General features: G+C 45.6%; 1 protein-coding gene and 1 long non-coding RNA gene across 3 annotated transcripts in view; one reads left to right on the top strand and one right to left on the bottom strand.

The window, feature by feature from the left end:
* LOC129385056 (uncharacterized) overlaps nt 1-25,886 on the top strand; it is a 298,581-nt gene that overhangs the window by 100,462 nt on the left and 172,233 nt on the right. The gene's annotated exons all lie outside the window — the stretch shown is intronic.
* LOC126539864 (uncharacterized) lies at nt 2,822-6,253 on the bottom strand. The gene is made up of 3 exons (XR_007601406.3): nt 5,822-6,253; nt 3,818-4,027; nt 2,822-3,034 (listed from the first exon to the last, which is right to left on the bottom strand). It is a non-coding gene; the product is annotated as an uncharacterized lncRNA (long non-coding RNA).

Consider the following 25,886-nt stretch of genomic DNA (forward strand, 5'->3'; position numbering starts at 1 on the left):
CGTCACTTGCGACTGCGGCTCGGTCCGTAAGCCCTCGAGCCGCGTCGTGTGCCGCCTCGTTGTTGCCGTGCTCCGCAAGGATATGAGCGGGTGTCCAGGTGATGTATATCTTGCTTTTGTAATTTTGGCCTCCTGCAAGAAGAATGCGTAGTGCCTCCGGGGAGATTCGGCCGTTGGCAAAGTTTCTTATTGCCGTCTGAGAGTCGCTGACTATCACGGTTGCGTTAGTCTGAGCTACTGCGAGCGCTATGGCTACTTCTTCAGCTATCTCGTTACTTGTGGTGCGTATCGTCGCGCACGTCTTGCACCGTTTCTCCCTATCGATTACGGCTGCCGTAAACCCCCGTCTGCGACTGTATCGAGCCGCGTCCACGAACACTGCGTCCTTGTCGCTGCCGAATTTCTTCTGTGTTTGCTTCGCTCTGTTCTCTCTTCTATCCTTATTGTGTTCTGTGTGCATGTTCTTTGGTATGGGAGGTATTACCAATCTTTCCTTCGTCTCTCTCGGGATGTCCACCTTGACACCGTGCTGTGTGTGGTAACCTATGTCTAATCTCTCTAGGATGTGTCTGCCTGCTCTACTTAGAATCATAAATAAATACGCAGTTTCAAAAAAAAATCTATCTCTCAAGTTTTGTCAAAGCACGAAGATACAAAGTTTTCGGATATTGTCTGCATTGAGCTAAGAGTAATTCTGAGCACAAGTGCTTAAACTTTACAAATGCCCAAAATTTACGATTGGATGCACATTTTGACTAAATATGCTCAACAGCCTTAAAACACTGCGCCTTCACGAGTGCCTGCCTTAGACTTCTTCCTATGGAAGCCTAAATGCTAGCTTAGACGTACTGTGTGTGTGTGAAGTGATTTTAGGAAAGGAAACGGAAGAGATGAGTGCAGCGCCGTAACTGTCTCTCACAGGAGGACACCTCAACAGCACTGCACGGGGAAGGGGGAATGGGAAGAAAAAGATGAAGGAGAGAAAGACAGGTCGAACGTGGCAAGGGGGGAAAAAATGTGAGTGCTGGGCTCAGAGCCGCGCTCTCAAGTGCGTCGCATTGCAGTAGTCTAGCAGTGCCGAAAGAGCGTGCTTCACGATGGACGAGTGGGCTGCAGGGAATAGCAGCGCGGTCGCCGTATCGTAAGTCAGTCCCAGTCGCCGATAGACTGTACACAAGTCCGTGCGCTCCACATCGAAGGCAGGGCAGCGAAGTAGCAAGTGGTCGAGCGTCTCCAAATCGGTGCAGTGGCTGCACGCACTCTTGAAGTTGATATTATAATGTACATGTGTTTTGTTGATAGCGGTTTTAAAAAGTCGCAGCTTCGCCTCAAAGGCGAAGCATCGAGTGCGATAGCAAATTATCAGACAGCTATTCGAAGTAAGGATAGTAGGTTTATCGGCCGTATAAACTTGTAAATATTCGCCAAGTGAATTAACAAGCACGGTGTAAGGCACGGCGCACCAGCGCGCGCAGCCGTGCAAAGTATGCACTTGTTGGTGGGATCGAAGCCGCCGCCCTCCCTCCTGCGCTTGCTTCCGCTTTCCGCTTTCTTCCATATTTGGCGCGAAAGATTGAGCCGCGATCGTCAGTTTCCTTGCGTGCGGTTGCGAAATTCGCAGTTGCTGCCGGAGCACAACGCCGCCCGTCCCCCCTGCATCCCTTCCGTTCCCCCCCGCCCCCCCGCTTTTCGCGCTACGGAAGATAGCGCGTTTGCTCTCCGCTTTCCTCCCTCGCGTGCGCCAGGTCGCGCCCCTCGGTGCGTCCTAGGCCAATCGCGTGAGTCGAAACTGGCCGTAAACTGAACGCGCGTTTGGAACAGCGATCTCCCACCGTCGGCTTCCCTGGCGTGCTTTCACTCGCACATATAGCGCACGACGCGCGCCGACTTGTGTTGTCCTTAGACTCTATACGGAACATTACGGGGACGGTCACAAAAGCGCCTGGAGAGTCCATATAATTGCTATAGCAATAAAATAAATAAAAAATTGCCAAGATGGAAAGAATATAAAAGAAAAACGGTAATATCTGTTTTTAACCGACGCCGAGAAAGTGACACACCCACATAGCCATTGAAGATTGTTGATCTATACAAAACAGATAAAAGAACCTAAGGATCCTGGAATATAGAGCCCCAGCATTGTGTCTTAAGTGGACGCTTTAGATCAGAAGCAGCTCCAATGCCGCCTGCTTATATACATGTAATACGCAGAGTTGCTTTTGTGGGAACACCGCTGATACAATTTTCAAAGAACTTGTTGCATTTGAGAGGAAAGACTCTACTGTGATGGCTGCAGTAAGCATAATTTTGATGAGGCTTCCCTTACAAAAATTTTTAGTAACATTTTATAAACCGTCTTTAGACAAATGTTACTAGAACCTATCGACATTCTATAAACCGTCTTTAGACACCGTAACAACTTCCTTGTAACCTCCTACCGACTATTGGCCACCGATATTGAATTGAAAGTATAGATATAAAATGTCGATAGAATTCTTACCGACTGCTTATTATCTTATGTCGTTAGAAAGTGTCAACTGTGAAGCAACTATTTATTGACCACCTTTATACATCCTAACAACTTGCTAGTAGCATCCTGTCGACTATTCGCCACAGATAGTTGACAGGATGTTACTAGGAAGTCGTTAGGATGTATAAAGGTGGTTAATATATAGTCGCTTCACAGTTTTTAGGAAGTACATAAAAATTTTATTCAGAGGTAATTACTTTTGCAATTATATATTGCAAAAATAAGCTTTGATTATCTCTGAATAAAATTTTTATTTGCTTCCTAAAAACTGTGCAGCGACTATTTATTAACCACCTTTATATATCCTAACGACTTGCTAGTAACATCCTGTCAACTATCTGTCTGTGGCGAATAGTGATTGCCAAGTGGCTAGGTGTGGCATGCAACAGAAGAAGACAGGTTTCCATTTGTGCTTGAACACATCCATTTAATAACCCCGGGCTAGTAAGGAGGACGAGTTCTCCAGCTGCCCTGGAAGTAGGCTGAAATGTTGCGTTGTGTAGTCTAGAAAAGAGAAGAAAAAAGGCAATAGATTAGTTTTGCTACAGTGACATTGCAACACACCATGCATCTGTTTCTTAAAAAGGAAGTGCACAAGAGACAAGCTTTCAACCCTGTGAGCTCTAAACATCTCCACCTGTTTTGTGCAAAGTCCTAAAAATGCATGAAATGACTGAATTAGTGCATTAAAGCTGGGAGCGTGATGGATGTGCGTAACACCAACAGATGCACGACACAAACTCTATCATACCAATTGTCATCTACAAACAAAAGCTGTAAATCAACTTCAGTTTAATGAACTTCGATATTCGTATTGTGACCAGTACATGGAAGTTTCATGTGTGAATTATCTTAGGAAAGGCAAAGTGCCAGTCATAACTGTGCTGCAGCTTTGCTTGGGCACAGGTACATAGAAGAGTTGACTTTTGTGTAGCACTTAAGAACCACGAAATGATACAAGCAACATGTAAGCAGTTGAACAGGCAGACATTGTCAAAGTGAGCTTGTTACTAAACATGTTAGCTTTCCACAAGACAGGATGTTATATTATCAGTCCATTCATATGACCAGGGCCTCTATCACAAAAATACATATGCCAACAGTAATGACAATTTTCTAGTTATGGTGGCAAAGCTTGCATTATAATATGCTATTATAATCAGGTTAATAGCTATTTTAGCAGGAAAGAAAGGAGTATACCCTAAGATAGCACTGAAATTGCCATGAAAGGAGTTTTGTTGAAAACTGCACAAAGAATATTAAGATGCTTCTTTGTGACACACATACCTACTATGGTGTTGACCTTCTTGGAATCCAACGGATCCTTCTGTGGAAGGCATTTGACAGCCGCCCAAAGAAGGACCTCCCTTCAACGTCTTCTATTGAAAAAGGAGCTTTAAGGAGGCCCTCCGCGAAGTGAAAGCCTCAGTTGTAAGCATCCAGGCACAGCCTCTTCAGCAGGCCCTTTTCAACGTATACACCGTCACCGATGTCTACCTGTGAAAGAATACAACAACCACAGATTCATTTTATACACGTTTGATCAAGGAATGGTTAGGAAGTAGGGTAAGGTTTGCAAAAACGGAAGTCGCTGCTTCTTGTTGATTCGGTTTAAAGAACAAAGCAGCCTTACGTAAACCATACATGCATTGTACTGAGCTGTGTACTTTTACGTAAGACTAGAAAGTATTGGGAACTTCAATGCGAAAGAAAGACATGCATCTGCCTAGAACTAAGCAAATGTGTGCCACCCCTTGACACAGAGTGAGATCTGGTGCTGTTTTAGTGATTAGCAGACATTGAAAGCTTCAAGCCTCATGGAGCATTGGGCCAAGCTGTGCTCGATTAGTGACGCACAAGTGCTCGAGAACTATCAAACAAGATGCAATTGTCTTCAAATACAATTCTGACTTCCCCTTGCAGACATGCAGTTTTCAATTTACTGACTGCACTTGGGTGTAAAGATTTTGTCTGACAGAGTGAATAAACCACATACACAAGCAGCATTTTCATAGTTAGCATAGTCTTCAATAGGTACTGATACCTTCAATTTAGAAAGCCCTGTATATTGGGCCTCATCAAACTAATTTCACAAAAGGTTTGTCAAGGTAAAAGCATAGAACTTTAGTCATTAGAAGACAAGTGAAAGGAGTTAATTATTGCAATTATTACTGAAAATTAAATTTTAGACAGCTCATCCCAATGAGAAATTGATGCAAGCAGTTTGTACATGCCACATAAACATTTAGATATCAAAAATAGGGATTAGAGAAAACCTTCCCTTAGAGGTTCATTAGTGCAAGCAGCCATGCCCTCGAGGAGACATAACTTCTTTTTCTGTAGGCAGAAAGAGGCTCGAGTATTTTATTGACACATATATGTGCCCATGCATATATGTCATCTCTGTTGTAAACCTTTTTTTCATGTACATGCAAGGTGTATTTATAACATCTCATTGTGCACAAAATTTGCGTAATAATTTAAAGACCGCGGTTTTGTAGCGATGGCATTCCTTTTCGCTATTCGTTAGTAGGCTGACCGACGCCCCGGCCCGTGCTACGTACTGCAGCTGCCGGCCGTTAGCGGTGGGCGAGAAGAGTGATATAGAATCGAGGGGTAAGTATCGCTACAAAATCGCAGTCTTTAAATTATTACGCACTGCCGTAACCTACGATTGCAAGAGCTGACATCTCGTTATTAAGATTTGGTTGGTCTGTCTTTCTTAAAGGCCGGCGTCTGATTGAAATGTCTAGATTAAAAATGCACCTCGTTATTGTAATATCGGCCTATATCCGCTCTAACATAGACGACAAATACGCGAAGACACTCAAGAACATAAACAGTACACACAGGTTTTCGCGACGCGGACCTCCAAGCCGAACTATATACATACAAAAATCTTCATACAAGCTTCTATCTGCTTAAGCGTCAAACATAGCAATCGTGTGACAACGCGCGAAGCCCATGATACATCGACGTATACATTACACATGTACTGTACTTGCGGGAATGCCTATATAGCGAATAACTTCTTGCCAGGAAACTACCGAACGAACACCAACTTTCAATGTTTTCATAATTGTGTGCCCATTCAGGCATAGCAATCAAGGCGGGTAGCAGAATGCAAGTACGCTGTAACATCAGAGGAAGCTTTCGTGAAATTGCTTGCTAAATGTGCACAGCAACATGGCTAACATACGATAGGAAAGCGCTTTGCTCTAGCTAGTTACACAACGCTCATTACGTAAATCATAAGCTTCAAGAATGCGCGCAAGCGCCAAACTTGCTTACCTTTCAAGACTTGGCAAACGCTCCTTCGTCTAACAGGTACAGAGGCACCGACGTTTCTCTGGCGCAAGCACTGTAGAACTTCCGATGAACTCCAGCTCCACAAAAGCACAACCTTCAACAGTCTTCCAAACACTACAATTCGAAGCCCCAGTACCAGACTTTTCACGAGAGCGCGGGCAGGAAGCTCGGCAGAACAAAGGCAGCTCGGACGGGCGCTGTACTAGGGCACTCACTGACGACACTGGTGGATCGCTCGAAACACACGGCGAACTAATGGCGTTACACGAGTCCGGAGGGTTTGGGATGGTCACTGCACACGACAAGGAGCACGTTTTGCCTAGGCACTTCTAAAATATAACTCAAATACCACCTTACTGCAAGGAGCATTCACTACAACCAACGTGGTGTGTCGACCAAACAAATACTGCAGTAGCGCCACTCTGCGGTTTTTAGAAAAATGTATCTTAAATGAAAAAAATTGCGTGTTTTTTCCTAATAACATTTGATAGAGTCCTTTAATAAATTTGTTTGGTCCAAAAGTGTGTACTTTGTACTTTGTGATACGAAGTTTAAGGAAACGTATCTATAATAAAAACTAAGCGGATGTTGCCTTCAAGATTCGCAATTGCTTCAGGTGCATGCAGGTTGCAAAAGCACGGCCTTCGAGATCAGACTTTGTCACTCAAAGGAAGCCGTAGCGGAATGTGGAGAGGCATTTAGGCCCCAATCGTTGGGTTTACAGTGCCTAGGTAGGCTTCCTTATTTATAAAGAATATACGGGGACTTCAGCCGAACCATGAGCGAGCTATACAGACACACGCGGTACGATTCGGTGTCCGATCCGACGTGCGGCGCTGCATGCTACGGCATGAGCGGCGCGTAAGCTCCGCCCACATCCAGCTCCCCAGCTTGAGTTCATATCCACGTCGAGAAACGTAATATAAACAACTCTGCACAACACTGCTTCGCTTTACGCGAACGCTGTCGATAAAATTATGCCCCTGTGAGTGACAGAACACTTCACGACGGCGCGTTGTCCACTGACGGCTCCGCTAAAGCCAGCGATAGGGCCGGTAGGCATAGCTAGGCGGACGCTGCAGCCGACGGAGCTTGCGATCCAGCCCGAGCTCGTCGAAGAGTGCTTATTTTTGCCAAAACAATTAACACTGTACACTTAGGTCGGCCGTAATTAAATACAATTGGTTTACTCGACGCAGTCGTTGCGAAGGGCAAACGTGCAAACGAAGCGAGCGGCCTCGCTCAGACGGTCGGTGTGTGATGTCTGCTCGCGAAATGCCCTCGCGTCGCGGCTCCCGATCTCACCAGTAGCTTAGTGCTAGTGTACAAGGCGCTGGTTTGCATAACAGGCACACGTTCGAGATAATTTTACTGAACTGGTATCTATTTCATGTCAAAAACAAACTGCAGCAGGCAAGGAAAAAGAATAACTGCGAGAAACCGGCCAGCCAGCACCGCCTCCGTGGAGGGAACGTTAGAGAACGTCACATGCCAGCCGCGCTGCCATTGGCTGCGGCCAGACGACGGTGCAGTTGTCGGACACGTCGGACGATGAAAATCTGCCCGGTTTGTCGCACGCCGGACGTCCGATCCGGCGCTTCGGCACGGCAAAACACCTCGATTCGGGCTGAGTTTCGGCGCGTCGGACGCCGGATTGGACACCGAATCGGACCGTGTGTCTCCCGCTTTGGTTGGCGAACACGAGCCGATCAGCGCGCCGTCCGTGCAGCTCCGTCTAGTGCGATGGTGCATGGCCTACGGGCTTCTTTGACACCTACTGAGCACAAATTCATGAACACCGCTCATATACACGCTTCCCATGGCACTAGCTGTCGCGTTTTCGAGAATACGTGCCCTCATCTTGAATTGGTGAGACCATATTTCCTCTTAGCGTCCGGTATTAGAAGCAATTTTTTTCTATGAACATTCTACTATCATCTGTTACTAGGAAGTTGATTAAGAATTAGGAAAACAGTTACTGTGCAAAAAAACATTTTTTTTTTAAAAAGCAGCCAGTCTTCGCATATTCATTTATAGTTCAGATGCTGTTATATGTTCATTTTTCACTAAATCATTTTTAACAACTTTCTAGTAACCAGTGTTACTAGAAAGTTGATTGAAAATTGTGGAAATTTACACCTGTCCATGAAAGAAGACTGTCTTGCACTAGCCATGTTCACTGAATAATTATAACCTTATTGAATAATATTCATGCATGTTTTGTAACTTGGGTTACGTACTTTAAGAACATAATTATTTTTATTGACTTCCTATTGAATCGTGTCTCTAAAAAGTTAAAATAGTGTGTCTTAACTTTCTAGTAACTTTCTTTTTACATACTGAAGTTAGAAAAGAAGTAACCAACTTTCTTTTGACAAACGTTACTAAAAAGTAAAAGTCAATAGGATGTTACTAAAGTTGATAGGATGTTGATAAAAGTTCTAAAGAAAGTAAGGAAGCATTTTTGTATGGGTTCTCGCATTCAAAAGAAAAAGCTGAAATTTAGTCACTGTAAGAAGCCGATGTTCTCTTCTGAACTTGAGTTCTTTTACAAGAATTCTTCACAGTTTCAATAAACAATGTTATAACATCTACAACTCCGTCTTCGAGGTTTTAAAAAAATTGTGGAAAGTATATAGCTCCTTTTGAGAAAAATAAAACCACGAGGCTTTACAAGTTCGCAAGACTGCATCACAAACAGATGTCGCGTTTATGAAAACTACATCCACTAGAGCATAAAAAGCCGACAAATTTGATATAGAAAGTTACAGCTCACGTGAATTTGTTAGAATGTTTACAAAGATTTTGTAAAAGTTATATTGCCAATTAAGCTTGAGGTATGCTACACGACAGTGTACAGTATATAAATTTTGTTTGCATTAGATGAAATATTAGGTGGAGTTTACAGAACTGTGATAGCGGTTTTCATTGCAGTGTGATAGAGTAGTAGATCTAATAACATCGTTTATTGAAATTGTCACAAATTCTTGTAAAAGAACTCAAGTTTGGAAGATAAATAACATCGGCTTCCTACAGTTACTACATTTCAACTTTTTCTTTTGAATGCAAGAAGCCCCACCAGATTCGATGCAGTGGTTGATAAGTAAAGCGCTTTATGCGTTCCTTTGCATTTAGATAGGAGCACCTGAGCGAAGCTTCTTCTGTTTAGGTTTCAGTTCATTGATAACGTAGAGAATATTGGCACTTAGAATACATTTTGACGTCATGAACACGTCTAGTGAGGAACAAGTGCTCACAGGCTAACTGACTTCCGTTTTCGTACTCCATATATTACTCCATATACTCCGTTTTCGTACTCTATACTTTGTTATATTTGCATAAATAATGAAACAAGCCTAAGCGAACCCTTAAGTACAGTCTCTAAAATGCCACGTTAGCACGCTCGTTGAAAATAAATATTTGTGACACAATTATGTGTCGGTTTTTCCTTTCATAAACTGAACTTACTCGGAAAGAACGTACATATGCAGTCCCGAAATCTTTAGCCAACAAAGCCCACTATGAACAAAATGCAGTGCAAGTGCTAAAGGACATTTATGACACCTTCATCCCACAATCCCCGTTAGCTCAATTACACACTAGAAATAGAAGAAACTGATGAACTGGGTGGGTCGGACTCTCCACGCAAGGATACCGAACGATTGTGTTCGCCCCAACTCGCGGGTACCAACGCCTAAGTCGTTTGCGGGAGCAGTCATGCGAACGGAGACGCGTTCTAGCGGTCTGGAAGACCTCCACTGGTCAATCCCTCGGAGCACACCAACGGGTGCGTGGTCAGTCTCCGCGCTACACCATCCCCAAGACAGCGAGAACAGACAAGCATGCGTCAGTCCATCACTGAGAAATAATTTACACCGCTAAGAGTACATTAGGGTGTAAATATTTCTATAACTCAGACTTTTATACCCTTTTTTGTGTGTAAATGTGGGAGTTATAAACTGATTTACAGCCTTCTTCACCTCTTGTGGTGCAGATTGTTTTACAGACTACGCGCGACTCCACCCTGCAGCAGAAAAGGAGGAAGCAGAGCCATGTGGGGAAAAAATTGGAGGACGCTTAGGCTTCGCCTTCAAGAGTGGAACGCGATAGCGTTATCGCACCCCCTTTGCACCGCCCACTCATTCGCTCGGCATGCTCTTGACGAGACGAAGGGCAGAAGTGTGCGAGTGGCGCGCCACCTGTCAGGGCAGCGCCGTACATTGCAAGGAGGGGTCTTCTGTGTTTGCCCCAAGATGGCTCTCCGTGTGCGCCAAGCGCAGAAGAAATGTAGCGGAAACGTACTTCGCTAGTCGTTTAATTGCGACTGCTGTAATTTACATGCTCATAATTACCGATATACACCGCAGTATAACTTTCTACGGCTCGTTTCTAAGACAACACCGCATTCACTAGAGGCACTTTTGTCTCGTTTTGAACCATCGAACTCATGGCTGAGTGGTATCCGGCAATAAAGAAGAAAAAAGAAACTCATGGCTGAGTGGTAGCATCTTGGTCTCACACTCCGGAGACCCTGGTTCGATTCCCACCCAGCCCATCTTGCAAGTTGTTTTATTTATGAATTGCCTTCCGGTATTTTTCGCTCACGGCCAATGCCACCGACGGCTCCGGCCTTTCTGCTATACGAGATCCTTAACGCTGTCGCGTTAGAACATCAGGAGACGACAGAGAGTGGAGCGTCACAACAAGCGGAAGGTCGCTTATTGAATGTTTGTCGCTTGATCTATGACCGTATAGGTATGGTTATGGTATATTGTGTTCATGCGTTTTCGAATATTCATCCTGCCTAATGCTGATATATTATTCCCCCACTTGCGCGTGCTCTCTACTATACTTACCATAGGGATTGGCAGCTTGTAGCAGTAACAGAAACCTAATAGTCGCGAAAAATAAACCTGGATGCTGTCGTGTCTGCACCCCCGCTGTATTATGATTCTTGAGAAGTGTTGTCAACGTAAAGCAACCGTTCGCCACTTATTCGGCGCTTCTTGACCTTGGGGCCATCGTATAGTAGTCCGGTGTTTGACACCTTTTAAGCTGTTGATACGTATCCGCACTCTTCTCTCGTGTCTTCTGTTGTAGCAAAGTATTCACAATAACTTCTCTATCGTGTTTTTGTTTTCATGTCTACAATAAATAAAAAAAAGCCAACGAAGTTTTGTGCGTTCATTTATCAAAGAATAGCAATATGGCTACAATAAAATCTTATTACAAAAAGTGTAAATTTCCATCCAGTTACTCTGCAAGCAATTTCGATTCCATAATATATATCCGGTAATAAACCACATGTGCCTAAAAATGCTTATGCAAGTTTAGACTGCAGATGAGAGTTCGTGCGAAATTTCAAGCTATGTTACATAGCTGAGTAACTTCCTGGGCTGCAAGTTCGTGCATTCATAGGGTGAGGTGTTGCACAACCTCAGAACAGGCGGATCAGTTCCAAGCAACGCTCTGGAGAAAGAACAAGCCCCCACAACAGAAAAAAAGCCAGTATGAATAAACACTTTATAAAATTAGTGTAGAGCAAAAGAAATCACAAATCAATGTACACGCCTCGCGGCTTCCACTGTGTTCAGGGCTAAGTAACAGTGAGAAGTGAGAGGCAGCTTCTCTGAATGCCAAACATCTTCCGGACCCCCTTTTCCTTGTTCTTTGTGGAGAAGAAGCGTACACTGTAGACATTTTATGGATTCTCAAAAGGTCCGGGCGACGACTTCAGACGTGACTTGCGTGGAGACTGCAATGACGGTCTCGCGCACTCGGCTCAGAACTTCGCTCGTGCGTGGATGCGACAGAAAGAGGTCGCACGACAATTGTTAACATGTCAAAGCAATGTAATGACTGGTTCCTGAATGGCAAAAGAGTCGGAGGTCCTTAATGACGCTTGTGAGCTTATGGAGATCCCTTGAGAAGTATGCGCTTGTCCATTCGAGAGACTGATATTCATAATCGAAGTGGCAACGCAAGCGCGTTGCGCATTCTTAAACATCACGCGGCGTGTTCTCGCACGTGTTAATGCAGCTTGAAGTGTGTTTTAACGTAGGAAAACTTTCCTCGACGTCTCCAGCAGACTCCCGTTTCACGGAAGCTACGTCATCGATTTACATAACTAAATACAGAACAGCACACCTAACGAGTCGGCGTACACGTATAGGCGTTTGTACTACCTTTACAGAGGGAGCTAGTCAGCGGCTGTTTTTTCTATGGAAACACGCAACGAAACCTAGTTAAAAAATTAACCTAGTTTGCGTGAAAAATTTAATAGCCCTGAATTTTTTATTGCGCTGGCAATTACATGGAGATACCAGGCGACTTTCCGACGTCGTCGCCATTGTGATGTTTCGTAGATACTTATGCATATGTAAGCTATATGTTTACCTCTGCCGTATATGCAAGGCAGAAGCCATACTATTCAACTGCCTTCCAAGGTTCCTCAGGCAAGTCTTATGTTCTTGAATAAATTACTCCTGAGAATGTTAGAGAATTAAAGCGCGCAAACGAGAGACATGAGACGGTTTATTCACAGCGTACGCCTTGTACCTAAATAGTTTCATAGCGGCAAACACGTGCCTAAGAATATGAGAGAGAGAGAGCAAATGATAAATGAAAGGTAGGGAGGTTAACCAGGACTGAGCCCGGTTGGCTACCCTACACTGGGGAAAGGGAAACGGGGACGGAAAGATTAAAGGAAGAAGAGAAATTCCACCGGGGATATCGTTCAGTCACTCTGTCCGGATCACAGACGCTGACTCAATCCTGTATCTTTCAAATATCGCAGCAGCGCTTTTGCGGCCTTTTGTAGCTGCGATATGCGAGGCCATGGCCCCAAGATCTTGTTCAAGGTGAACGGTTTTCTATCTAACTGCTTGAGAGCTGTGCAGAGTTCTTGTCTTTCATTTTCAAATGGTGGGCAGTAGCACAGTAGATGGTCTATAGTTTCTTCGACACCGCAGGCATTGCACTCGGCGCTATCAGCCATTCCAATTAAAAACGTATATGCATTCGTGAATGCGACGCCCAAGCGTAAGCGGCACAGCATTGTTTCCTCATTACGCGGAAGCCCTGGTAACAGCCGCAGTTGCATAGATGGATCGCGGGAATGCAATCGATGTTGAGTGAAATCAGGTGTGTGCCACTTCTCCAATGTCATACGGTGCGCTAGGTTGCCTAAGTGTTGGGCTGCGTCAGTCCGCGATAAAGGTATAGAAACAAGGGTTGCTCCTTCATGTGCTTTCTTAGCAGCTTCGTCAGCGACGTCGTTGCCGGAGATACCGCAATGGCCAGGCAGCCACTGAAACACGACGTCGTGTCCTTTCGCAATGATGTGATGGTGCATTTCTCGTATCTCCGATACGAGTTGTTCACAGGACCCGCGACGAAGAGATGACAGAAGACATTGTAAGGCCGCCTTTGAATCGCAGAATATTGCCCACCGATTAGCCGGTTGGTTGTTAATATAATCTACGGCACCTCGGAGGGCAACAAGCTCCGAACCGGTCGATGTTGTCAAGTGAGAAATCTTGTATCGGATGCTTAGTGATCGTGATGGTATAACCACTGCTGCGGTGGAGCTGGTCTGGGTGGAAGAGCCATCCGTATATATGTGGACGCGGTCAATGTAGAAAGTGTGCAAACAATCCAGAGCTGCTTGCTTCAAGGCCAAGGTAGGCAGGTCGGTCTTCTTTCTTATCCCTGGAACCGTAAGACGCACTTGAGGTTGTTTTAAACACCACAGAGCTGAGGTTGAACGTGCTGATGGTGTGAAGCCCGATGGTAGGGAGGCACGATGCTTGCTGACCTCGTTGGAGAAGGATGCCTGTGGTCGTCGTTCTGGCAGACAGGCAAGAAAGCTTGATTGAATCCGTGAAATATGACGAACATGGGCCCTAAGCGAGTCGGTGCTGATGTAAGTCGTGATCGGATGGTCTTGAGCCATTATAATGGTTCCTGCTGTTGAGGCGCTCCGCGGAAGGCCTAGGCAAACACGTAGTGCCTGTGCTTGCACGCTCTGAAGTTCTCGAAGATTTCACTTGCATGTTTTAGCAAGCACGGGAGAACTACAGCGTAGAAATCCGATAAAAAGTGCTCGATATAACTGTAGCATGGAGCCCACTGACGATCCCCATGTTTTGCCGGCGATGAACTTGAAGATGTGAACAATAGATGTGAGCCTCTTCTTCAAGTGGGCAACCTGAGGGCTCCAAGAGAGGTCCCGGTCAACAATGACACCCAAAAACCGATGATTTTTCTTGTAGCAGATAGGCTGGCCATTGATGTACACTGGATAACCAGACATCGCTTTTCGCGTAAAAGCGACTAACGCACATTTTTCTGTTGAGACGGTAAGCCCTTGTGTCTGAAGATAGTCAGATGCCTGTGTTGCTGCTTGCTGTAGCCTTGCGCGAACCTGCAGGCGAGTGACCGCTGATGTCCAGGTGCAGATGTCGTCGGCGTATATTGAAACACTCACTGTTTCCGGTAGGGATTCAGCCAGCCCAAGAAGCGCGAGGTTGAAAAGAACAGGGCTTAGAACACCGCCTTGGGGAACGCCTCGGCATGTGTAGTGGTCGGTAGTGAGTGCTCAGAATGTGAAGGTGATGTAATTTCACTGGGGCCGCTCCATGTGAGCACAATGAGTGCTCACAATGTGAAGGTGATGTAATTTCACTGGGGCCGCTCCTTACGGGTCGCGAAATGGCACTTGCGCTATGTCATTACAGGCCCTACACAGCTTCTCAAGAAGCCAGAACTTTCGGGCCAGCCGCATATGTCGCGTCGGCGTATAATCGCAGAGCACCACCTGAGGAGTTCAGTAGCAACACTAAGCCTTGTTTTCCATATCACTGTTTTGCCCTTAACACGAAAGTGCCAGTTTTCTGTTGTGCTGTGCGAACGTGTAATTTTCTTCGTACAACGACGTGCATGGGGAATATTTACTTGTCACTGCGCTCAATATGAACTGCAAAACAGGAACCTATTACCAAGGAGCTCAGAAGCTGCGTGGAGCCGCTCACACGAAAATTCAATACGTAAACGCCGTTCCAATTATTGTTATTTATATGACCATTTTTTTCTATGTCGGTACCGCCGCAAGCATGTGGTCGCGAAGGCTCCTGAGCCACAGGCTTCATTATTGGAGATCATACTGAGCGGGAAAATACGGGCTTGTTTTCAGTGTGTATTAATGCGTATGGGGGGTGTTTTAGTCTTCGTTCATCTGTGATGGTATTTTCAAGGAATGGTATCAGGAATCACTCAGGAAAACACAGACTCAAGAAGAAATGACAGACGGGCACAAGCGCTATCTGCCAAGAACTGTTGTTCATAGATGGTGCTTGTGTGCGTCTGTCGTTTCTTGTATCCCTGTTTTGCTGCGCTATGTCAGATACCAACCCATAATGGCCAACGAACAAGGTAATATCGCCACTCTCGTCGATTGAATTTTGAAGGCTCAATGACAAAATGCGAAGCTTGTAAAATATAAGAATTGGACGGATTCCATGATAAAAAGAAACTCGTAAGAGTATGTGCTTCCTCCGCACATTTGTCGAATCGAGACAACAAAACATAAACGTAATCAGAAACTTGAGTGCATACGACTATCTGCATATAACATACTCTTGTCTCATCATAACTAACGTGAATACAAACTCTCATATATGGTGCGCAACTAACACGGTATTTCGAGTGTATTCATCGTGGGTCACTAAGAATACATTTCTAGCAGGTTACCAGAACTATCGGAATTCTCATAACCACGCGACGGACAGCAACTTCGTCTTTCGTACGCTACGCTCCTACCTTCCTTTCATTTCTTTTCAGAAAAATATATATGAAAGACAATATGGGGGTGGGGGCATTGCTTAGCGGTGCTCTGGATATTTCCCCGAACTACGTGAAACTAAACAGCATGCCTGTGGGTAAAGTGTAATCAGCGTACCACCACAAATCATTTCGGAAAGGAGTAAGAGCCGCACCCTTTCACGACAAGGCCCGCAACTGTTCCCGACCTCCTCCTTACTTCCAGGAACTCGTAGAAAATCATTCATTCTCGGCACACGGGACAGGAATACCACCACAACATACGCCTACACGTGAAAGCATGCTATTAGCGGCTTTCGGGCTAATCAATTGCTTCGCGCTTCATTGGGCCGTCGTTGTCGCATGGTGTGGCCTCAGCAAAGAGGGAAGTAATGAGATGAAAAGAAAAGTGGTTGGGTGTACATGCTGCAGGGCACACGCTTACGAAGGGATGACTGTGAGCGCAGGCACAGCCTCCGCGTACAGGAGCCCGTGTCGCGACAGTTTACATGCAGCGACACGAAATGGTGGGAAGCGCAATAAGTCAGAAGCCTTTGCTCGCGTCGGCGATGAGATGAACGGTTCCGGGTAAGTGATTTCCGATGAAACACGATGCTTGCTTTCGCACTCCCACCCTTTGCCTTCTTTCCAACAAAAGTTACTTTCTCGCCAATCGATCTCTTACCTACCAGCATGGCTGCGACACTTCGCACGGTTGGCAGAAAGTGACTTCGCTTCGTGCCGCCCATCCGTAAATGGGAGTCCCCTTTTGATATGCCTGTTAAAACGCTTTCCTTCTTTTCTAATAATCGAAATGGTAAATTTTCAGACGCGCAGTCGACAGCAGAGTCGGTGAACAGGTTACTTTTGATTGACACCCGCCGTGGTTGCTCAGTGGCTATGGTGTTGGGCTGCTGAGCACGAGGTCGCGGGATCGAATCCCGGCCACGGCGGCCGCATTTCGATGGGGGCGAAATGCGAAAACACCCGTGTACTTAGATTTAGGTGCACGTTAAAGAACCCCAGGTGGTCGAAATTTCCGGAGTCCTCCACTACGGCGTGCCTCATAATCAGAAAGTGGTTTTGGCACATAAAACCCCATAATTTAATTTTTTTTAGTTTTGATTGACGGGACCGGAGAGCCAATTAAAACTTCAAAAAGGGATTACTGTCAGTCAATGAGCTTGCGAAATAAAAAAAAAGTTGATATCACCACTCTTATAGAGGTGTTATCTTTTCAGAGATGTAGTTGGCGGTTCTTCGGCTTTTAAATTTTTTTCTACAATTGGCTGATTCACACTCGCAAGCTATTCAGACGCCTTAATGTTTAAAGAAACATTCAGGCGTCTGAAAAGAAAGCTGATTCCAGCTCCTTAATTGTGCATGTCTACTTCTTTAGTTACATATCTTCACAATCTTTGATCTTCGCTATAATAATGACATGCTATCTATGATAGCGCGCATCAATTGCGAAAGCCACATATGCCAGGCTTGTAAGCGTTACTATTTTTTTTTCCTTTCATGGAACTTTTCTGATTCATTTTTACTGGCGCAGAATCCCCTTGCACGCCATTGTCTGGCATTTGAGTAAGTCAGTCTGTGTTTTGCTAATGCTATATCGAGCACGCATGCACGCACGCACGCACGCACGCACGTACGCACACACAAACGCACGCACGCGCACACAAATTTGGTTTTTACATGCCAAAAGCACGATATGATTATGAGGCATGCCTCAGTAGGGGACCCCAGAATAATTTTGAATACCTGGGGTTCTTTTATGTGCACCAAGTTCATGGTGCACAAGCGTTTTTGCATTTCGCCCGCATCTAAATGTGGCCGCCCCAGCCGGGATTTAAACCTGTGGTCTCATGCTTAGCAGCGCAACGGGAAAGCCAATAAAGGGGCCCTGAACCCCCCACACCCTTCTTAGACTTAGTGAAAGACACACTCTGCGGAAATCATACGCTGCTGGGAGTATCTGAGTAAAATTTTTCCCCCGTGTACGACCCGTGGGGCCCAAAATTTGAGTGGAAATTCACCTTCTTCTCATAGGTTCTTTTAAACAGAGGCCTCTTTCTCACCCTTTCGGGGCAGTTGGTTGCAGCCTTTTGACCTCAGCGGGCTTATTCCCATAGAGCGCTGCCATTAATCAATAGCTGACATCAATAAAAAAATGGTGTTTGTATCATTTCTCTTCTTCCTGCAGTTAATGCGCATATTTATTAACGCAGTTTAACACACAGGCCGAAGTAAGCGAAAATCTGCTTTCGAATTTTTATAAGAATCGCGTACTTCCGGAAGAAGCTGACTATCGTCTGCTTACACTCGTCCGCGGCCGCCCGAGTAGGAACTAAACTTTGCCCACACTGCTTATCGATATCGTAGCCCTCGGGTCTCGGTGATTTCAATTTGTTTAGAACGCTAGACTAGCCTCCAACCGCGCGAAACTTACGATTACCAGCGCGCACTTGTTCCTGGCAACTTCTGGCTAGACGCCCTGACAGACATCGCTTCGTATTGAGCTCTTGACAGTGTTTCTAAGTTGCGAAATTTCCACGCGGCTACTATTCGTTGGCCACGCTAGTGCAGTTCAAAGTACGTCCGCACCTCGTAGCGCGGCCATACTGAAGCCCTGACATGTACATTTTAACTATGGCAAACGCACCACAGTATGTATGTAGCTGCGTCTGCTACCTAGCATAGATACCGCGACCGCCGCGGGGTGCCGCCACGAGCCCGCTCGCTGAGCTCACTGCGGCTCGCTGAGGCCAACCGCTTGCTCCGAGTGGTGTTTGCAGTTGACGTGGCTCCAGGCATCCCGCGAGGTTCCCAGGCACCTAGCGAGGAACAGGTCGTCTGTTTTCCGAGTTGCACACATTTAAGGTGTGTCGCCGTCATGGCTGAAGTTCGTTACGAGCGAATATAAAGAGGAAGTTTCGTTCGACCCTCGGACATTGCGCAGCTGCCGTAGAAATAAGTGCGAAAGGAAATGTAAGAACGAAATGTCGAATCAAATATGGCATACTCAGTTGCAGTAGCTTATGTTTGCAGCAGGAATACTAACTTCATGATAAAAAGTACCAGGAATAGGGCAACATAAAATAAACAGCGAACTATCAGATACAACCGAGCGGTTTTATACACAAGATCCCTATTTGTTAGAAAAAAATCTGCCCAGGTAACCTCTGAACGTACCTAGAGCCTGGTCGCAAACAAGTTTTTTCTAGAATTAATGGCTGCTTTATGATTAGCCCTTCCAAAACTTGAAATAAATGGTTACAGAGAAAAAAAAATCTGCTGAAGAACTTTGAGTGCTGAAAACACGTGTAAACGGGCCAATTACAAGGAAAACATCACTGGTTATAGCGCAACAGTTAAAACTGCCAAATGACTAGGCTTGTAAACACACTAAATGACAGACTACAGGTAAAAATTGTGGTGATCGTGCAAATTTCCTCCACGAAGTCTAAAACAAAGCTTACATTGTCCATGTATCTGCATTACTTTGAAAATATTTGTGGTAGTCTCACTTGCGATAACTTTCTGTTCTTTGTATAGGAGACAGGGAACAGCAGAGAAGACTTTCACAGCGGTTGCTGCGGAAGATTTGGTTAGCTTAAAATATTCTCAAGTGTGAAAGAGTTCGTTTTCGAATACGAATGCTTCCTGCATGCTATTATTCAATTCGCATTCGAACCTTCAAATATTCTCCCACCCCTAGTGAAAACCTCTGTGCAAGGGCGCGTGCCGGCTGGCCGTCCACGGTAAGAAACGAAAATGCATACAAAGAGAAATGCACACACGTTCGGCACAGATAAATCACAGGGAGCACGAGTGAGAACGTTTGAGAAGGGCAGTCCACTTACTATGGAGGTGTGGACGGGTGGGTGGTGTCCAAGAACTGAATCATTGAAGAAAAGTAATATATTAAAATTGTGCAAAAATCATCGAAGATAATTGTAGAAGTAAGCGAACAGCTTCTGCGCAACGTATAAATCTAACGGACACACTAGCAATAAGTCAGAAAAGTGCTGTTGAATTCCATGCCCGTATTTGATGATGGGGGCACGACTTATTGCCAGTACACTTTGGCAGATGGGGAATGACAGGGGGGATGATGGCGCGATGCCAATGTTATGATAACTACTGCGCACCGAGCTTCGTTCTCCGCTGCATTGCTCATCGGAGCCCAGATACATGTAAGAACTCTTGCTTTAAAGGATTTAATGACGCATTCTATACAAGGCGTGTAGCGGGGCTACGGCGTCGGTCCAGTCGGGACAGCCAAATCGGGGCCCTGTCGGGTCCCGACTTGGTTCGATTGTCACGACTTTTGATTTTGTTTTTTTGGTGGCTAACAATAAATAAACCCGATTTCCTTTTTATAATACCCTGCAGCTCGTTTGCGCATGCTTCTTTTTTGTGGGTTCTGCTGCATTGTCATATACCTAATGGCGGTCTTATTTTTTATCGTGACTCTAGTCCTCTTGTAGGCCCTAACCCTTCGCAATAACTCTAACCGGATAAGTAACCGGGTTAGCCAGGTAACTACACTGCATATTTCATGACGTAAATTGCAATACGGTAGCACTCAGAATTGTTTGTTGCACGTATATACAATCCTAGCTACTACTGGCGTTCACAGGGTTGCCAGCCACCCAGCTCCCCTTATGATCAACTCCCGCCTCTTCTCTCCGTCTCTGCTTCGTCGACTGAGTAGTTGGCAACCCTCGGGAGCAAATGGGACGAAGACGCCCTGCAACCTCCTTGAATTTCACCGTTCTTGGCAAAGACGACATCTGTGATGATGAGTTCGAGTGTACAGGCGTTACTGTAAGCCTCAGGGGTGTGACTGCGACGGTGGCAAGCATACACAAGCGGCCCACACGTTTATTCAGATACCTAACTATTTGAGCGCTTAGTTTCTCACTATGATGCGTCGTTTGTGTTATGTGCAGATTATAATGCCCACCGTCCGCGATGGTCTTCCCGTGCCCAAGGCAGTCGTGGGGACGGGAAGCTTATTATCAAGAATGATTTGCAAATACTGAACGATGGTTCACCTACATTTATAGGGGGACGAAAGGAGCATTCCACTGTAGCCCTGGCGATATCATTGAGAGATGTGTGCTTAGAGAGAGAGAGAGAGAGAGAAACAACGTTATTTGCCACTGCAGGGTAGGAAGTTAGGGCAGGTAGGCCTAGTGTGGCTCCCAGGTGGGAGCGACGTCTTGGGCCCACGAGACGAGTGCCAGTTGCGTTTTCTTGTCTGCTCTTGTCAGCAGCTGGTTCCAACCCTCCTCGGAGGGAGCTGGCAGTAATTATTGTGGGGGAGGGTTACCCTCGCATCCCCAGAGAATGTGTGCCCGAGTGGCGAACACTCCATGGTCGCACTTAGTACATACGGGGTCGTAATCCCCTCCAGTGATTAAATGAAGCCTAGAATGACTGAGAATTGAATCAGTCTGCAATCTGCCAAGCATGGTGGCTTGCGCTCGTTGGAGGTCGGGGTGGGGAGGCGGGTACACGCTTCTCGTCTCCTTGTAGAAGTTTGTAATTTCAGCATAGGATTTGGGGGCCTCTTAGCCTGGTCATGTAAAGCTGACCCGTAGGGCTCAGATCGCCTACCAATTTGGATAACACCAACACACACTGCGGGTCGCCAGACTGCCGTCTATACAGTGACAAAGGGGGGCAAGTTCCGTCAGCTGATCTCAGAGGCACCATGTCAAGACACTCTGTTCAAACTGATGAGTGACTGTTTACGACAAGCTACAGTACAACGAAGGCGGGGAATCGGCAAAGTAAAGCCGATTCTTAAGTTTTCGTGGCTTCGTACATGTCGATGCTCCGCTTATAGGCGGGCACAGCGCCCTAAAGAACACATCAACTGGGCTCTGTATAACCACATTGATGTGGCCATACGGCGGCACACAAAACAGTTTCGTCGCAAGAGCTGGAGAGCCTTTTGTAAATTGCCGCATACTGGAAGTGTTTTTGGAACTTTTTGGCGCAAATTGACGACCTTCCTGACTCCCGAAATCTTCAAGAACCCTGTGGCTGCATCGTGCATGGTGACTGGCGAGTCACCAAAAGTTCTATCGAAGGCATTTGCAGACTCTTTCATCTCTCTTATGTCCAGTGACACCACAAATGGCGACCTTCCTTCTTTGAGAAGTCATAGTACCTTAACTGCTTCCTGTGGTGCTGCCTTTTAGATGGACGAGGCAGACTTCACTATGAGAAAGATATTAAGGCTCAAAAGAACAACACACAGCACACAAGATATTTGTATTGTGTGTTCTGTGTTGTTCTTTGGCGCATTACGATAGTTATAACGAATCCGTACCAACTTCCCCAACAAGAAGTTCTCTTATTTCATTTTTTAGAAGCTGCGGCACGCGCTCAGCCTCTCCAAACGCATGACTCCCCACGTAAGAACGGTGTGACGTACCAAGCATTACAGAACATTGATAAGACTTTTCATGACCATATATTGAACGATTATAATGAAGTATGGAGAGCCTGTGTCGTCCCTACTGAATGGAAATCGTCCATGGTAAAATAGGAATATTAAAGCCCGGGCGCCCTTCAAGATTCCTCACGTCCTACCAGCCAATGTCTTTAGCTTCAAATGTCACCACGTTAATGAAGCGAATGGTCCTGTTTCGCCTAGATGTCACGCTAGAAAAGTTGATATTTTTCATGATGTCAATAGTGGTTTTTGTCACCACCATTCAGCTCTGTACAGCAGCTCACACCTTGGTTCAGTGCTTGAATTTGCTAGAGGAAACAAGCAGTCTGGTATATGCTCATCCTAGGCTAGAGCAAGCTTTCGACTAGATTCCGCATAAGGCGATTATTTTCGCTCTTGCAACCGCGGGAAATACGGGTCGTCTGCTCCGGTATGCGCATAATTTTCTATCGGAGCGCCCGATGAAAGTGCGTGCCCTAGCAATAACTGATAAATCCCGCACTGTGAAGTGCGGTGTCCTACAGGGCAGCGTTTTATTGCCACTTATGTTTAACACCATACTCGCCGTGCTTCGAAGTGACTTGCCTCGGGACAGGGACTTCCCTGTAAGCAAAGCTGTCTATTCAGACGATATTGCTCTATGGATAAGTGGCCCTTTGCACTTTGGTTTGCGGCTTCGTGCAATCTTGCAAAGAGCTCTGAACGTGACTTCAGAGTACTTGCCTGAAGTTAATGTGCAGATATCACCTGCTAAGTCGGCTGTAATAGCATGTCATTCTAAACAACGCGCTCATAGAACAATTAGCCGACTGTACCTTGACGAAACATCGATAAGATAGATGCGCAAACGGTGTTATTTTGGCGTAATTGTGGATGATAGCACCTCTTGGCGTCCTGCCGTTCAATTTCTACGACGCAAATCGCTATCCCTCCTTAAAGTATGTCACCGCCTTGACTGCTAGAGGTGGCGGCTGAAAACAAACAACGGCTCTGCAGGTGTACCTGTCATCTGTACTCTCGGGTATGATGCATGCATTACCAGTCCTGAACGTGTCACGTAGTTTCATAGCCCAACTGGAACGAGGTCACTGCTTTGCGCTCCGACTAATGTTTGGATTACCTCGTGAGGCGCAATCTGTTGCATTACTCACTGAAGCGCATCAGTCAACCCTGAAGCTGCAGGCAGACCAGAGAGCTCTATATCATATTGAGCGTCTTCACCGCGCATCGATTGGTCAATCACTCCTTCATCGCCTTATTCACAGCCCATTTTCTCGCATAGGAAAAACGGCGACGTTATTTATGAACATTATTGGCAGTTATGAACATGCTCCTTCATTTACGCCTCCATCTCCATAATATATCAACAAAAACGTATTCTCCATCCATCTCACAATCCGTGACATACCCAAAAAGTATGATGTACCTTTTTTCACTTGGCCCAGTAACACATGTTCGAAAGATTTCTATATTATCTTGAAGTATTCACAGGTGCATACGTACACAGTGAAGTTCAAGGCGCCTCTGCAGCTTTTTCCTGTTTTCCGACTCAAGTACGACCTATATTTTATATGCTCGATCCAGCCTCATCAAGAGTTGCGGAGCTAGGGCCGATTAACCTTACATTGAAATGCGTCCAAGAGAGGTTAACCGCATCGAATATTGCCTTATTTACAGATTCCTGCACTGCCCTTAGCAAATTACAACGCAGTCAAATTGATTGTCCAGTCCTGTACAGCATTACTGACTCTACCAACAAAATTGCATCACGAGGGCTATCTCTAGTTGCCCAGTGGATACCATCGCTGGAAATCAAGAAGCTGATCGGCTGGCTTCAGAGTGCGTTCATAACGACTTTGTCAGCTCTGAAATTTTGTGCAAGCTTAATGACACTCGTCTGCTGATTTGCCACCACCTACTCAAGTAGCATCCAGACCAGCGCGACGTAAATGGAAGGCTCCCGCCCCCTTATCACGGTCGATGCTTCCCTCATCGTGCTATAGAGCAGAGCTACCCAAGCTAAGGATTTGTTATGTTAAAGTGTGCGAACGTTTATACCGACAAGGTCGTGTAACTAGTCCATCGTGTACGTTTTGCGGCTGGTGCGAGACACTTAAGATCCCTATAGTGAGGTGTCCTGCATTCATTACGCAGCGCACGTCGCTAGTGAGGGACTATCATATCCTTGGCCTGCGGTGTACGACACTCGACGAATGTTTGTACCCCAGTGGTTATGCGTCTCGACGCGATCAGGCTAATCGCGCTCTCCTTACATTTCTAGTAGTAACTAACTTGGGTTGAGGTTTGTAGCTTATTACCTTTTGAATTGACAAGACCTCAAATACAATTTCTTCTATATTAACATTCTTTACTAGTGCGTCCCGCAGTAACCATCCCTACTGTGCGTGACGTATACTGTGTGTGTTCTGGGGCTCTATAACGTAAAGCTATTACAAAGCGTTATATTCCAATTCTGCAATCAGCCATCCACGTTCGGTCAAAAAAAAAAAAAATGTTGGGCAACCCCCACTTCGCCTGTATGTCACGCGACTTCATGAAAATCGCGATAGCTCCCCATCTGATATAACGTGTACACACTGATCAAACAAAACATAAATAATCATTTCTGATTCAACGCCTTTTCGCCATTAGCCCTCTGCTACTGCTAAAACATTTTTGAGCTGCGCCCATTTCGCCTGTCTGCCAGGCGACGTCAGAAAACCACGAAAACACACTTCGTCAAAGTGACGTGTACGCTTTGAAGATGCATTAATAGGTAAAAAAAAATGAATTTTTTCTTGAATAGCCGGGGACTACCCCGTTCCGAAAGAAATAGAAGATGGCTGCCTGCCGATCGCTCAGGCACTGGCTACTCACACCTGCCCAAGAGCATGGATTTATTTGCGTATAATAAATATTTTTGTGTGGCAGTATGACGTTATCGAGCCCTTTCAGCACGTATACGACGTCGATCGTCCAACTATTCTTTGCTCAGGATCCGTTTTAGCGGCATTCCTAACCTTCCGTTGAATGCTGACGCAATTTTGGACCAGCAGCGCAAGATAACTAAGCGGAAGCGGACCAGTCGCAGACTCCAGCACCACCCTCCTCAACAGATTGGCTATTTTCACTGCGCTCCATGGCTCGGTCCCATAAAAATCCTCTCCACTTGAGCGTGCCCCTCGCCTCATATCAACCAATCGGATAAGAACAACCGCTCAATGTAGGCAATGTTATTCGTCTTGAAAGCGAGTAAAAGTGACCTGCTATAGGCGAGGAAGGCGTTTAACTGGACTGTTCAGACAACGCTGCAGGGCACCGCCAGTGCTTGCGTCGTTGGTTACGCAAACTTGACATCTGGAGATTGGAATAAAAACAGCCTGCAATAGTTTTACGTTATTGAGTCTCTGCTTTTTTCTTGGACATTTGTCATCTTGCTCCTTTTTTTCCGTTTGTACCCCTTCTTCCTATCTACCAATCATATTTTTCTCTCTCCTCTTTTCTCAAGAGCAGGAGTGCATTGTACCCCTTTTGGTGGCAGATGCCAGCCGGCTCCTCACTTTCCCTTTCCTGTCAATTGTACATGTGTTATGAAAACAAATAAAAAAATAATCATGTAAACATAGAAATTTTGTGTTAGGCGATGTGGGGTTAATTTTATTTGTGGAAGGCGAGAAATGAACAAAAATGTGAGTCGCAAACAGCAAGGAGGCGGGCAAATGCAGCCCTTTTAGCTGAAGTGCACACAAA

This window comes from Dermacentor andersoni, chromosome 5 (assembly GCF_023375885.2).
Source record: "Dermacentor andersoni chromosome 5, qqDerAnde1_hic_scaffold, whole genome shotgun sequence".
Taxonomy (NCBI): Eukaryota; Metazoa; Arthropoda; class Arachnida; order Ixodida; family Ixodidae; genus Dermacentor; species Dermacentor andersoni.